This window comes from Photinus pyralis, unplaced genomic scaffold (genome assembly GCF_008802855.1).
Source record: "Photinus pyralis isolate 1611_PpyrPB1 unplaced genomic scaffold, Ppyr1.3 Ppyr1.4_LG6, whole genome shotgun sequence".
In the NCBI taxonomy this organism is placed as follows: domain Eukaryota; kingdom Metazoa; phylum Arthropoda; class Insecta; order Coleoptera; family Lampyridae; genus Photinus; species Photinus pyralis.
This window is the reverse complement of record NW_022170663.1, coordinates 19114927-19130127: the sequence shown is the minus strand read 5'-3', so window position 1 is coordinate 19130127 and position 15201 is coordinate 19114927. Positions and strand designations below refer to the sequence as shown.

General features: G+C 34.9%; 1 long non-coding RNA gene across 1 annotated transcript; it reads right to left on the bottom strand.

Annotated features, from left to right (window-relative positions):
* Positions 1–5883: 5883 nt before the first annotated feature.
* Positions 5884–12763, bottom strand: LOC116173000. Its single transcript, XR_004145823.1, has 2 exons — positions 12596–12763; positions 5884–5992 (listed from the first exon to the last, which is right to left on the bottom strand). It is a non-coding gene; the product is annotated as an uncharacterized LOC116173000 (long non-coding RNA).
* Positions 12764–15201: the final 2438 nt, after the last annotated feature.

Below are 15201 nucleotides of genomic sequence, written 5' to 3'. Positions count from 1 at the left end.
ATAATAATAATAATAATAATAATAATAATAATTTATTGCCCTACAGATTACAAAATCCAATTACAGGACAATTTAATCAAAATTAAAGTGGTGTACAAAATTGTTAGAAGTAAATGACATAAAATATCAAAGATACACGTAAGAAAAAAACAAGAAAAATTATACAATAATAATAATACTAATGGAAATTACTAAATAACATTCTAAGCAAAATCAAATACCAATTTCTGCTAGGAGGTCGCATAGAGGACTATGATGAATATCAATATGTTTCGATAAACTATTAAAAATTCTAATGGTATGGTATAAAGGCGATTTAATTAACATATTAGTATGGGGAGTAGATTGATAAAAAGTTACAATATTTCTCGAAGAACGAGATGGTACATGAAAGTTTATAAGTGAAAGTAAATAAGGACAATCAATTAAATTATGTAATAAATTGTACAAAAAAGAGATACAAATTTCACAACGTCTGCGTTCTAGGGATTTAAGGAAAAAACGTGAAAGCAAACGTTGTTGGCTATAACCTCGTGGGGGATACTGATGATCAATTCTATAAACTAATGATTTTAAGAATTTGCGTTGTACATATTCAAGCTTATCTTTCTGGTATTTTACAATGGGATTCCACACTATAGCACAATATTCCAGTCTCGAGCGAACTAAAGAATAGTATAAGGTCTTCAACGTTGTAATATTGGTGAAAGATTTACAATTTCTTAAAATAAAACCAAGGGTCGAGATGGCTTGTTTAGCGGTATTATCAATGTGTTTTGAGAATGTAAGACCAGCATCGAAGGTTACACCTAAATCCTTAATACTATTTGTTTTAACCAGTGTAGCAGTATTAATGTTGTATTCAAAGTCAATGGGCGTGACCCTACGGGAGTAGGTGACTACTGTACATTTATTGATGTTTAATGGTAACCTATTTAAATCACACCACTCACTAAGAATGTCCAGTTGACGTTGAAGGTGCACACAGTCGTGTATAGTTGCAATAGTAGAAAAGATTTTAAAATCGTCAGCAAACAGTAAACTACCACAATTAGTAATTTTTTCCGGCAAATCATTAATAAAAATTAAAAATAAGAGAGGTCCCAAATTGGACCCCTGAGGTACTCCAGTTATATAAGACGAAACGAAATTGTTATAAGTTATCTGTTGGTATCGATTTTGCAAATAGCTCTTAACCAGAAGTTGTAAAGAAACATCAAAACCAAAGTCATCTAATTTTGCTAAGATAATGTCATGAGCAATTGAATCAAAAGCCTTGGCAAAATCAGTGTAGATACAATCTACCTGCCCACGATTGTCAAGTACAGTCTCTATAAATTGGGTAATGCAGGTCAGGTTAGTGGCCGTGGATCTGTGCTTTATGAACCCATGTTGAGCTGGAGAGATAAATCTTATCACAGATGGATAAATTCTACCGTATAACACTTTCTCATACACCTTGGCGAAGGTATTTAATCATACTATCGCCTATAGTTCATACATACTGCGATCGCCACTTTTTTTTTTTGTCTTAATAGACATTTGGAAATGTCACAAATGCGGCCGGTAATTGGTAAAGTGACGGTGCGGCCGGTAAAGTGACAGGTGCGGCCAGTAAAGTGACAAACGGCAGAAAACGTAGTCTGCTATGCCTGTCATGGAAACTAAAATTTCCTGACAGAAAGTAAGCATGGAAATGAAGGTTTCAGGACGATTTTGGGTAATAGAAAACTATTTAAAATACGATTTTTAGCTGTATACTTACAAGGACTTATTAATATTTGACACAAATCTAAAAAGGGTGGAATTTAGGTTTTGTTTAGAGAAAATGCAATAGTGTAACCTTAAAGTTAAAAAAAAAACACTATACAACAATATTAGCATTGCAACGCCGCGCCGCCGGGCCCACCTCGACGGAACCCGCCACGACTGGGTACGCATTCTGCATTACACCGGCTGAATCTCGCAGGCTCTTCAACAAAGTACGTACTATGTCATATCATTTTAAAGGTAATAATGGGAGCTACAACTTTTGTAGGCAACATTTTTTGATAAAATGTCGGCGTGAAAATTTCTGCGACAAAAAGTAAAATTACGTGCCGAAAAATATACTACTTTTTACCTTTTCATAGTCATTACCAACAAACGGTAAAAGTTACGACGAAAGTCAACTGAACTTATTTGTAGACAATGTTATAGCAAAGAGAATAAAACAAATTGCAATCCGATATGTTGTTTAGTAATCGAGAGAGACGCGATTTACGAAACCCCTACACTTTTCATGTTCATGGGAGCACAGGGGGTGGTGAAGCAAGGGGGGTAGAGGCGGGGACTTTTGGCTAAACACTTGTCTAAATGGTAGTAGTCAATGGGGAAAAAATTAGCTTTATACTATTTTTTTCCCACTAAAAACACAGGTTGACTGGACTAAAAGAGTATATACCGACTCTTTGGTAAAACCAAAGAGTATAAAACTCACGTGTCACTCGTTCCGTGAAATTATTAAACAAAAATTTTTACGCAAATGCTAAATTCTAATTTATTTGATTATTCCGATTACCCGAATTCAAAAATAATAAATAAGGGCATTAGTAGACGCAGAATTTTCAAGTTACAAGAAACCTATTTACAACTTTGCTTTAAATCAATTAGGGGAGAAACGCCTCGTCCGCCGAAATGTCTCAACGCCGAAACGTCTCGCGTAAGAGTTCTGGGTATTCTTTGGTCTCGCCGCCGAAACGCGCTGCGCTGAAACATCTGTCTTCGCGTACAAACACGAATCCTCTAATAGTAGGGCCGGGGAGCTACCTCGAAATCCACTGAATGAGAATGATTAAAATTTTAACCGACGGAGTTCCACTTTGGCCTATCCGAGTATGCTAAAATCGATCGTCTGCCGCCTCAGGTTATATGACTTAAGGCGCTGCGATACTTCTTGCAGTACCAATTTTAAATGGTTGTTTTTGAAGAAAATAGGTTATACACCAAATGAAAACGTTGATAATAGCTCTTAAAAAAATATCTTAAAAAATCGCGAGACGCGAAGTCCGTAAAAAACAATTCTTAGGGGTTTTTCACGAACTTTCTACGGATAGGTATAACTAGGTTACGGTTGGATGAATAAATCTGAATTTTTACAGGCTAATGGTAGGTACTGCCATTGCATATACAATGGTACTGCCAATGACTTGACCATGTTTCTATATACTTAATTTTGTCGGTGCAATTGGCTCTCAGATAAGCCAAAGTGAAACTCGGTCGGTTAAAATTTTAATTACTCTCGTTCAGTGGATTTCGAGCTAGCTCCCCTACTATAACCGACTGGTTATAAATACTTACATTGTCTGTGAAAAAGAAAGTTAGGACCACTAAAACCTCATGTGAGTCATGCCTCGCAATCAATGAATTTTAGATATGTACATACATACTACGACCATTTATTTCTAAATTTCACTGTCATCACAGATTTACGTAGCTAGCTACAGCACAGATATATATATCTGTGCTGTCATAGAAAGACTACCTACTTCCATAGAGGATTTCCTCTATGCTACTTCCAATACAATATTTAATTAGTAGAACCATTGTTTAAATACCATTGTTTAGTATTTAAACAATGGTAGAACCTAGAACTGGTTTACAATAAATTAATAGTACTTTGTTTATTCACTACTATTTCGTATTTGTATACCTACCTACCTATTGCCTCGTTGTCAAAGAAGTACCTAAGTATTGTCAGGTAAAGTCGCAACTTATTTCGACATCAGAATATCAAAACAAATCGTGGTTGTTCCGGTTCGTCATCCTTCGCCAATCACATAATCGGCAATTATGCAATTTGCCACTAAAGACCAATGCCACCAAGCAACGCTAATAAATGAAAGTGAACTGTGTTAATGTGCAATTGCTTAGAGAACGAGTAGTTATTGGAATGTTGTTTTTATGGTAGGTACATCAGAAGTAACATCCGTAGTAAAACGGAACTTAATTTTGTTACCGCTTTGGATTATTAACACAAGCTGGTTTACGTTTACGTCTCTGGCGCTCCCTGCTAGACACTCTTCGACAATTCTTGATCATTTAATAACTGGCCTAAAAAATCGTTGTAATGAAAAAAAATTATAAAATTTAAACTTAAATATGTAGGTATATTACCTAATGCTCTTCAGGCGTCGCAGATGATAACATTTTAATTGATCATTTAACATTAATAATAAATGAGTACGGATAACCCGTCGTTAGCAGAACTTTTGGATGAAGTGCAGCTATACACTGTGTCCCAGATAAGGATGTCTATTATGGGGATTTCGGAAACCATAGAAGATATGAAGAAGAAGATATGAAAGTCGAAAACTGTTGGTTTAACAAGATGGTGTACTCGCGCAAAATGCCCTAATCATGCAAGAATACTTATTGGACAAATTTCGTGAAAAAAATCGATTTGCACATACAAAAAGAAAGCTGGAATTTGTCATTAAGACATTTTCTGGTTTGTTCTTTTCTTATTTTATTAAAAATTAGTTATTTGGTTCAATATATTACGTACTATGCCAAAAATGTTCTATATGTTTTTACGTATAATAAATGTTTTTTTTAATAATTATATTCACTTTAAAAATTATATGCGCCCCTCCCTACACAAAATCCTAAATCCGCCACTGCAAAATTCTTCGCAAATGTGGCAAAATTCTTGAGCATTTTCAAAAACGTAAATTGGTGCATAATTAACGATTTTAATGTCTCTTGATCAAATCTATAGTCATTGGTGGTCATAAATCTTCATTGGCTCATTTGTATGATCCAGATTCAGAGAAGACATGGGAAAACCGTATATGTTTTTATTAGAACCAGTTTATATGGTTAAAATTTCAAAAAAATATATATATAACTAAGTAAATTGCGCACATCTTATTTTTGATATTGGCGATACGTTTGCCTTTCCTAGAAGCATCTGTAGTTAAAATTTAAAAAAAAATAGCTGTGAACAAAGACAAAGATCGGTGACAAGGAAATTATATAAATATTTATAAAATCGAAATTAAAGAAAATCGATAAAATATCATAGAAGAAAGAAGAAACAACCTTTTAGCATAATTGATGAGATAGCATTACCGAATATAAAAGATTGGGAAGGAACCTCTAGAACGATAAGAATAGTATGTACATGATGGCATACAATTTATCCAGCACCGAGAAAGAACTGTAATTTGCCTAGGAGAGAGTTTTATTGGCAGTTTTTTGCAAATATGCAAAATATGGAAATGGAAATGCCCTTGTTATAAACTCGTTTATAAACCACTACTCTTCGATTGATTTCACTTTTGTAAACATACGTATTTCCACAAGCATAACTCAGATAAAGCTGTTTCTCAGATGAAACAAATGTAACACTACGGCTCTAGCGAAGTATAAAAGGAAATAAAAAATTCCCTAATGAAGTCTGTTGATTTAAACAGAAGAAATACCAAATTTTCGGGAACTTATTCCAATACAATAAAATTTAGAACCAGGAAATACAGTCTAAAGCTAAACGATGCTAAAACAATTGTTCTAATAAATTGGCTGCTCCTAAATAAGTTACCTACTTCTGTGAACTATATAAGTAAATAATAAGCCTTTATTAATTGGTAGGCTATTTGTGATATTATTATATATTTCAGAAATAAATACTGTCATATTAGTCAGTTGTGTATGCTATGCAGTTGATGCAGGAATATCAATTACAATATAAATTTATAACATTCTTCAGTATTACTCGAAAGTCGAAACGTCTTTAATACCTATGTAAGAAAAACTCCTGCCGGAACAATATTGCGGTAGAGAAATGTGTAAAACAGAAAGAGAAAGCATAGCATTAAAAAGAGGTTAAAGAACTTCACTCACCTTATTTGTACAGCAAGTTTCGTTGTCGTTTGTATCCGTTTTAGAAACATCGCATTTTGGTGGAATTGAAACAGTCATAGTGAAATCGGAGCTCAGCTGTCCCTTTCACCTATCATTAAAAAATCTATTAAAACGTGGATTTAACATTTACTATTAAATGTGTGCCTATTTATTATCGCACCTTTTGAATAATGACTAAACACAAATGATATTCTTTAAGTTCATGAAACGAAACCATGTCAACTTTTCCAAAATGTAAGTTCGTCTTTGTCCTCATTTTTTATAGTTTGCTTGATGTATAAAATAGGTACTTGTTATATACCTACGTACGGGGCTTTCATTTCACAACAAACAATCTTATACAATTCATAATTTTGATAAGAAGGAAAAAATTGCAAAAAACAACTAATAATAGATCGCAGATAATGCACTAAAATTGTCTTTAGATACCTACAGCTAAACAAGCCATATGCCTAAATAACGATTTTGATACCTGTTGTCGACGTGGTCGACTTCCTATCGGAATTGATGCATAAATAACAGTTTTTTTAGCGCATTTTTTCAAAAATACACTATTATATTCGTTATGGCTGTTCGACTGAGATCTCAGCAATTACAATAGCTAGAGACTTGAAATTTTCACTAAAGTTTTCTGCTATAATGTAGATTGTGCAATGTGTAGGCTCTAGTCTATTTTGAGTAGATTAGGTACTCATGAGATAGATAATTTTAAACTTCGATAATAAATAATAATACAATTTGGTGTTGCCGTAATCGTAATGCTTTATTAATAGCATCCTTATAATTCAAAAATGGAGCGATTCATCGAAAATTTCGATAATAAAATACTGATCGGTATTACAAAAAATGCGCTTTCTTCATGCATATGCTGATTTTCAACTTGTTTTTATTAATTCACTAATCCTCACCTCCCCGCCCACAATCGCGATTGCTTATGAATCTTCACAAACAGGGTGTCCCAGATCTAGTAGAGTTCCATGGGTAAGTTTGTTATTAATAAGAACCCGGTAGGCCCTTCTTGAAATCGTGTATCTGTCCATCCATCCATCGACAGCTTGCCAACGGAAGGTCTTAGGGTTTTGAAACATAGTATGGATATAGGATTTTAACAACAACCCTATTGAATTTAGGGTCAAAACGTCGAAGCCCATCAAAGTGACAGGTGTTAAAGTAGAAGGCGAGGTAGAAGGTATCTGTCGGTTTCCTTGACGCTCAGCTGAATAAATTTATTGAGACAGTGTTAAATGCTCAAAATATAACAATATTGTCTGCTGACTAAAATTCCATTTTTCTACAACTGTCAAAAAAACCTGTCATTTTCTGACGAATTTCGAAACGCGAAGTACTAGATTTTTAAACGGTTAATTAATAAGTAAGGTTGCTCTTGACAACGTGCGCGAAACCGTCAACAGTGAAAAAAAGTATTTCGCGCACCTGACAACCGAGCTGACAACGTTGAACTTAAACAGCAAATTTAATTAACAATCGGTTCAGTTGTAGAAAACATATTGTATATAACGCTAGCGCAAAGTTAATTCGCGCATTTGACTGATATTTTAACTCGGCTTCGCCTCGTCAAAATACCTTCAGTCTCAATGCGCGAAATTGAACTTCGCGCTCTTGTTATATAAATAACTATTAGATAATTTCAAACCAGGTCCAATTAAAAGTTATTTAAAGAATACTGAAAAACGTCGATTTGCAAAAAAAATTAAATTTTGATGAAGGAGTTGTGGCATCCAGTTGAAACCCCAATATATTGCTTCAAATGGTTGACATGTAGTAATGCTTACGGAACAAATTAGTACAACCTAAGTACAAGATTCTCGCATAAATATCTGTAGGTATAAATATTGCTGGGATTAAATTTTCGGAAATCGTAATTAAGATTGACAAGGGCGGTCTCCTTTTTGTGTTATTAACTTTCCTAATTAAATTTTATTAATTGTCGTTGGTGTATGTAATGGCATGGAGATTATTAATTGTGCTATACGGGAAAGCGGCCAAGGTTGTTTTTGTTTACATTTTATTTAAACGTAGAAAGTTCTGGGAATTTTTTTGGGCCTTTATCTGTTATCAAATGTAAATGCTTAATGTAATAGGCAGGTAGATGTCATTTATCGCCTTTTCTGTGTAGTTCAGGAGATGAAATTTTTTTCCCTAGAATTTAAGTTTTAATTTATTTCTTAATGTCTGATAACAAATTGATTTAGAAAAATAATCGACCTCTATTTTTGTTGGTCTAATAATGTGTGTTGATGGGACAGCTTTGTTGTCAACTGTGTATTTTTGGTTGTTGTAATTTTTAATATCGGAATAAGGTTTCGCCTTAAATAGGACGCAAACAAGAAAAGCGTCGATTTTTGCCCCAGTCAACGCAGAACTACGTTTTGTCTCACAATTTAAATCAGTTTTTAGCCACGTTCAGTGCCGAGTTACGTTTCATTGATTTTATTCGCTTCTTGCGAGTTCCATCGTTGATTTACGGTCAGTTTGTTAATCATTTGAAGCCACAGCCAGCATCTAAGGTTTTCGTTCAATGTGAGATTGAAAAAGTTTCGTTTGTGAAACCGGAAACCGAATTCGCGGCTAATTATTTTTCTACGTTTGTTCGTGCATAATACAACCCCGAAGTTTTTTATATCTTACCGGCTGCCGGAATTTCGTTTGTCGGAGTTTCCTAAATTGGTTTTCAATGTGACTCAGTTTGAAGTTCAGGTTTTTTATAACGTCCTTGTCTACCAGAAGAGAAGATGCTGCGATTACCCGTTGTCGTTAGTGTAAAGTGTCATTTATGTTAATTGAAATTTTTTTTTGAGAACTCTGTACGGATACCTTTTTATTGGATATTTCAATTTCCGGACAAATAATGTAAGTAGTTAAGTGATAATTTTAGTCTTTTTGTAATAATTGTGTGTGTTGTATTACCATTTTCCTTTTTTGTGTTAAGTTAAGAATGGGGGTTTACAGTATACCTAGTTGAATTCCGCAGTTCTAATTTAATAAGCTTGTACCTGAAACCATAAAACATTTTTTTGGACAGTAAAAGTTTATTTAAAAATAGAGGCTGATTAGCAAAAAAATAATGAACTTGTGCGGTTTTAAAGGTTTATTCAAAACGATATTATTGTGGCGGGCTCTGTGACGTAATAAGCCCGACCAATCAGCTCCTAGAACCATTCAGATGACATAACGACTTGGCAATATTGCAGGAGAATGGCATTTATAACTTGCGTCATCTGCAACAGGCACTTGTCACTTTCGTGCTAGATGCAGTTAAACATCCCTCTCAAAACGTCAAATGTGACAAACGTCAGACCCTCGCGTAAGGTTGCCAGCTCACTGCTAGGTGATTGGTTGTAGGTTTGTGACGTATTTAGTCTGAAGCGTTTCAAATTCGGCCTAAAAACACAGCTTTCAATAGTTTATTTTGGGTTTATTTTACTCGCAAATAAAAATTGAGGACACACGGGTCTTTTTATTTTTAATGTACTTTGTGGATCAGAAATAAAAAATGAAGGCGGGATGACCCCATTAAATCGCACTTTTGTAATTTTCACATTAATTTCCGTGAGTTTCATTCACAACGACTTGCCCATGGTCCATTTTGCAGTTCAGTTTGGAGTTTAAAGTATTTGAGTTGACCCACTATCTGTTAGAAGTTAACAGGTTAACTGAGAGCAGAGTCGAATCTCTCCTCTGTATTGGGGAGAAGTTTTGTTCCGTGATCGTAATAAAAGATAAATAGCTAGCTAGGTTTTTGTGTTGGTGTTTTGTGTACGGTCTTTGTGGTCTACGGATCAGTGCATACAACAATATGTACATTCAGGGTTGCTCCCATAAGTTGCGGTCCAAGGTAGATATAGATACCTATGATCCTATAGCAGTGTAAACGTGGCCGATCCCAGTACAAATTAGTACTGTACCGTAAATTTAATTACCTAATTTATTAATATACAATGAATTATTATTAATGATCTTATTAATAGTCCCTAAATAGATTGATTTATAGTAATTATTATGGTTTGCTCACTTGTACTCAAATTTGTAACATAAACTTATCAATCGACAGCGAACTATTTATCACTTCGGCATCGATGTTGGAACTTATTAAACATAATTCAATTAGCTTATATAGCAAACCAAAAGATTCTTGAAAAATCGCTGAACGTTCTCGAAGAGTCTAGAAGACGTATCACATTCCAAGGAAAGATTCGCTTACTATTATTACTACTTCATAGATGATTTTTGACTGAAAGGCGGTATGAAGGTCGTCGGGTGTATGGGGTGAGGCGGTGCAGCGGCCGAAACCGAACGTATGTCTCGTATAAAGAAAACGAGATTTCCCAAAGGCAATACTAGAGTTGGCGGGGTCTGCCAGTAATTTAATAGGTAAAGGCCGCTTGACATGGAGCAATACAACGCGCAAGAACTTGCAGAAAGAAATTGCAAGGTCAAATCCTTGCATGCAATAAGCATTGCATGGTATTTGACATGGTGCAATTCTATTTCAATTGCCACATGTCTGCCAACAGAAGAAACATATGGATTTGTCAACAAAGTAGTTAACCTCAAATGAAAATTAAATTTTGATTGCTTGAAGAAACATGAAAATTACAAGAATAAATAAGATTAATAAAAACAAGTAATGAGTGCGTCTCTCAGCATCATAGTTGCCGCCGCTGTATTTTACTAGGTTGGTGACACAAAAACAACTAGATTTATCCCTAGAATTGCACGATTCATGCAAGAAGAATAGCACCGGTCCTATAAAAATTGCATGCAAGTCTCTTGCAGCAATTGATCAGCTGGCTTTGAACTGCGCATGCCTTTCGCAATTTTTCTTGCAACTTGCATGCAATTGCAATTTTTATTGCTCCATGTCAAGCGGGCTTAAAGGCCGCTTGACATGGAGCAATACTACGCGCAAGAACTTGCAGAAAGAAATTGCAAGGTCAAATCCTTGCATGCAATAAGCATTGCATGGTATTTGACATGGTGCAATTCTATTTCAATTGCCACATGTCTGCCAACAGAAGAAACATATGGATTTGTCAACAAAGTTGTTAACCTCAAATGAAAATTAAATTTTGATTGCTTGAAGAAACATGAAAATTACAAGAATAAATAAGATTAGTAAAAACAAGTAATGAGTGCGTCTCTCAGCATCACAGTTGCCGCCGCTGTATTTTACTAGGTTGGTGCCACAAAAACAACTAGATTTATCCCTAGAATTGCACGATTCATGCAAGAAAAATAGCACCGGTCCTATAAAAATTGCATGCAAGTCTCTTGCAGCAATTGATCAGCTGGCTTTGAACTACGCATGCCTTTCGCAATTTTTCTTGCAACTTGCATGCAATTGCAATTTTTATTGCTCCATGTCAAGCGGGCTTAAGCAATCCTTTTCACCCTCGGAGTACAAGTGAGATGCAACTCCAATTAATCCAATGTCCAGTGAAGTTTTTCATTATCCAAAACGTTGGTAATCATCGAGGTCATTTGTGTAAACATTTTCAAAGCATTCTAATTCTTAAAACAACTAAGTAGGTAGTGTCTAGCAGCCCTAACTAACGACCGTTTAGTCAGTTTAGTGTATTCTTTTTTTATTTGAGAATATCAAACGGTTATTGAAGTTTGTTGCACTCAAGCGCATAAATGGAATAAATACATACTAATTAGGCATTACTACGGAAACAATCAACGATTTGGTTACAGTAAGTAACTTTTTTAATAGAAGTATATTAAACCACACTATACACGACCAAAAGAAAGTGAAGCTAAATGCCGTCATTATGCAACCGTTAAGATATTTGGATTTGGCGGACCGGCAGTTCCGTATGCGAGGTAGGTATTTAGGTAATTTCGGGCCTCGCGCATTTATGTAATAATGTGTAACGTAATGGTTATGAGGAAACATAAATATTGGTGGATACCAGCAATCGACAAGTTGGGAGGGAGGGAGGTATACGATTTTTGAAAATCAAATTTAAGTATACCACTTTAAAAAAGTCGTTAACTATATTCTTTAAATGTTTCTGAGAGAAACTTTGTGACGTACAACGACTATGTCAATTATAATCATTATTGCAGTAAAATAAGTATTTTAGGTAGGTACCCATACATTATTTTCTGTATCAATTACACCAATCCTAAATACTTGTGTCTAATAGCCCTAACGATGAATTTTAGTCGGTACAATAGCTACCTACGATCAGTAAAAAATTTGAAAAGTCGAATTAATTAAACACCTATCGCGCCAAAATGAGGTAGGTAATTCACGGGAAACTAATAGATATAGTGCAGTACTACCAATAAGGTCAAGACTCGCAATAATCGCACATTGTCTCTATGAACAATAAAGAACTTAAATAACACTCAAGTCCAGGTCATTATTCCTTCATAAACTGCTAATGAGTTTATTCAGACTGTATTAATATTTAAATGGGACTATAATAATACCCTAATACATGTCTAAGTGATAACACCGTTGTATATCATTTAACGTAATTCGCATTACTGGCAGAGGGGTTATTGCCAGAAAATTTATTAGCAGAATTTCGAAAATCGTCTCGTTATTAATATTATTGAATTAGTTATTGAAATACTAAACCACGGATAGTTTTATAAAACTTTAAAAATACACTATAAGTATAGGAAAGCTAAAGGGTGGATTTCACGGTCAACTCACCTAGAATGTTTAAATGTTAAGAATCGGCAAATCGCACAATAACTACAGATAGGTATCTAACAAAAGTAAAAAACCACCAAAACCGAGAAATGCTAGAGAGCGCTGCACGAGTTTACCCACATCAAACGATGTGGTACGCAACGACTGAATTGCTCACCTGTTTTCGCATGGTAAGGCTACCAGTGATGTTGAAACCGCGACCTCAATTTAGTAACATTTGTTATGTAGTTTGTAATACGCATACTTCGTACATTTTATTTCTAAAAGGTTTAGTTAACTTTGTAGATTTTTTATTATTTTGTTGCCTATCTAAACAAACTAGGTAAAATTTTTGCGGAAGCATATCAGAAACAATATAGGTAAAACTCCGTACCTACTTATACTTACCCGGTCTGCTGGCGACTGAGTACCTAACAGAATATCCATGGTTTCAGAAAAGACTAAAAATCGAAGAGCTAACATTTTATAGCCTTGATCGATCTAATCAACGTTACATCTATACACAAATAAATAGTTTCGAGGTACCTACGCCTGAATCATAGAAGAGTGAAAGAGTGTAACGATGATTGGGGTATAGGCCATTCATACTAGGTTAAAATAATACTCTTCTACCTGGAAACAATTCCGTAAAAGGTGAAACTTGGCATATATATGGTACTAGCACTACTAGCAGCCAGTAGGTAACAATATATCCAAAATCAACATTCGTGCATGCTGTGCCATGGCCACTATCATACACTGAAGGCCGATTTTCACTTTTTTGATTATTTTTTGGAAATACAAGAAAACTTTTTTAACATAAATTGATGAACATAAAAAATACATGTTTTCATTTCTCATACATTTTGTCTTATCTTATCTCTAATGGCTACTGAGACAACCTTAGATTATTCATATTGGTCTCGGATTCATCCATGTCCACCTTAGGTGAGCTTGCATCGTTTTTTAGCGAAATTTAATATTAGAAGTAGTGTTTCGTTAAATACTGGAATCAACAAAAAACGTGACTGGTTCCCGAGGGTCGGAAAGCGTGTACGTTTCTTCACGCAATTTTTATTCGCCCGATTTGATTATTTGAAGGCGTAGTTTGCCATTATTACAACAATTATCTGCAGAAGTAGGTAAGTTAACCCCAGTGGTGTGAGAAGTTTAAAGCGGTTTATGCGTTTTTTGGAAAAAGTCTGTCAAGTTGAAAAACCAAGCAGTGCAACGGTGAGGCCTTCTATTAAGGTTCTCTTGTTATTAAAAGTTAAAAGTTTGTACCGTCTAAAGATCCCCCGACAACTCGTTATTTTATTCATCAAGTTATAATGTTGTTTGTCATCATGATATGTGTGTTAAAGAAAAGAAAATTTCAGAACTTGTCAACGTTTGTGTGTCAAAGTTAAGATTTTTAATATTTTTAACTATCGGCCGCTTGACTGTGGGGTACTACGTCCAAGCAATTTTTGTAAGCGTTTCTTTCTTTCAGGAATTTTGTTTTAATTTTTCATTTCATGCGTTTCGGTATAAATTTTTGTTATTGTCAATCAATGTTATAACCACACTAAGGTACGCTAGCCACTTCCACTTCGAACGCGGGCGCCGGGAGGATAGAAATGGGGCGTGACTTGTAATATATAGATAGAACTGTTAAGCTGTAGAAGTGAAATAAAATCAAATATATATTTAGGAGATTACTCAGTCTGCTTGTAGGACAAACCCCACATAATAATCAATGAATGTTGTGTTTATTCGATCCTTTGTGTGATCCGGATAGAGTTTTCATGTCAGATTTTTCTCCTCGTGTTCAAGAATTCAAACTGAATGTCCAAGAGAATCAAATCGAAAAATGTTCTTCGAGTCAATAAAGTGTTGCCGTTCAATTTTTGCAGAGCAACACTATGCGAAAAGTTTTCAGCAAGATCCAAGATAACCCATTTTATACCAAAAATAACGAAGGAATTTATGCTGTACTTTTCCACCATATCAATGTATGTACAGTGTAACCTCGATAATCCGAATACACGCTAGTCCGAAATCGCGATAGTCCGAAAGACTTATGTGTACATAATTGTGTATGTACATACTGTACTCATAAATACATATGAATGTTAACTTAAGTTTTTTTACAAGGACAAAGTTTAATTTTGTTTTACGTGCAGTATTTAACTGACTTCTGTCCTTGGTCTGTTAAATTTATGTTTTGTTGAAAAGAATAAAGTTTATTTCTTAATACTTGTGTCCAAATTTATTATTTTCACTAGTTTCGCGATAATCCGAAAATTTGATAATCTGAAAGGTCGGTGGTCCGAATCTATTCGGATTAACGAGGTTGTCCTGTATATTGATATGGAAACCAGACTTGAGTTGAGAGCAATATTCTAGCATTGAATTTATTCTAGAGTGCATCTAAAGGCCCGTTTAGACTAACAAGAAAACTCGCGCGATTTACTGTCGGTCACTACTGTCGTAAGTGTAAATAACATTGCAAGTCCATTTTACAGAACTGGCGGAAGAATTCTCGCCACACTTTTCTTGCCAGTTCTCGCAAACTTTCTGTTTCGATTTTTCGGCGAGTACGTGCGAGTTTTTCGCAAAGAGTCTCCGCGTAGCGGTCAACTTTA